Raw genomic sequence first — 480 nt, forward strand, 5'->3', positions numbered from 1 at the left:
ATCGGCCCCACGACTGGGGGTGGGGGGACAGGGAAGGGGATCGACCCCAGAACTTGGGGAGTGTGGTGTGAGGGAAAGGAATCAGCCCCAAAACACGTAGGAAGTGGGGCAGAGGTTTGGGGGTCTGACCCAGAATCGGGGAGTGCAGGGCAGGGAGAAGGGAAACAACCCCAAAACTTGTGGGGTGTGCGGGGTGGGTGGAAAGGGGTCTGACCCAGAACTGTGGGGTGGGACACGAAGGGATGGGGGTCGGTCCCAGAACTGTAGGGTACGGGGGGGTGTTCGGGATGAGCCGCACACATTTTCGGGTCCCCATAGCCAGCCCCACATCACCCTACTGACCCCCCCCAGCTCACAGCGACCCCCACACCCCGGGGGCTGGTGGGCACCACCCTCCTCATTCCTGGGGGTCCCCCTGGGGGTGGGGGGTGGCGAGGGGGGAGAGCTCGTCCTGTCCAACCGGCTCCAGGAATTCCGTCC

Source organism: Corvus brachyrhynchos, unplaced genomic scaffold (assembly GCF_000691975.1).
Source record: "Corvus brachyrhynchos isolate BGI_N302 unplaced genomic scaffold, ASM69197v1 scaffold875, whole genome shotgun sequence".
Lineage (NCBI taxonomy): Eukaryota > Metazoa > Chordata > Aves > Passeriformes > Corvidae > Corvus > Corvus brachyrhynchos.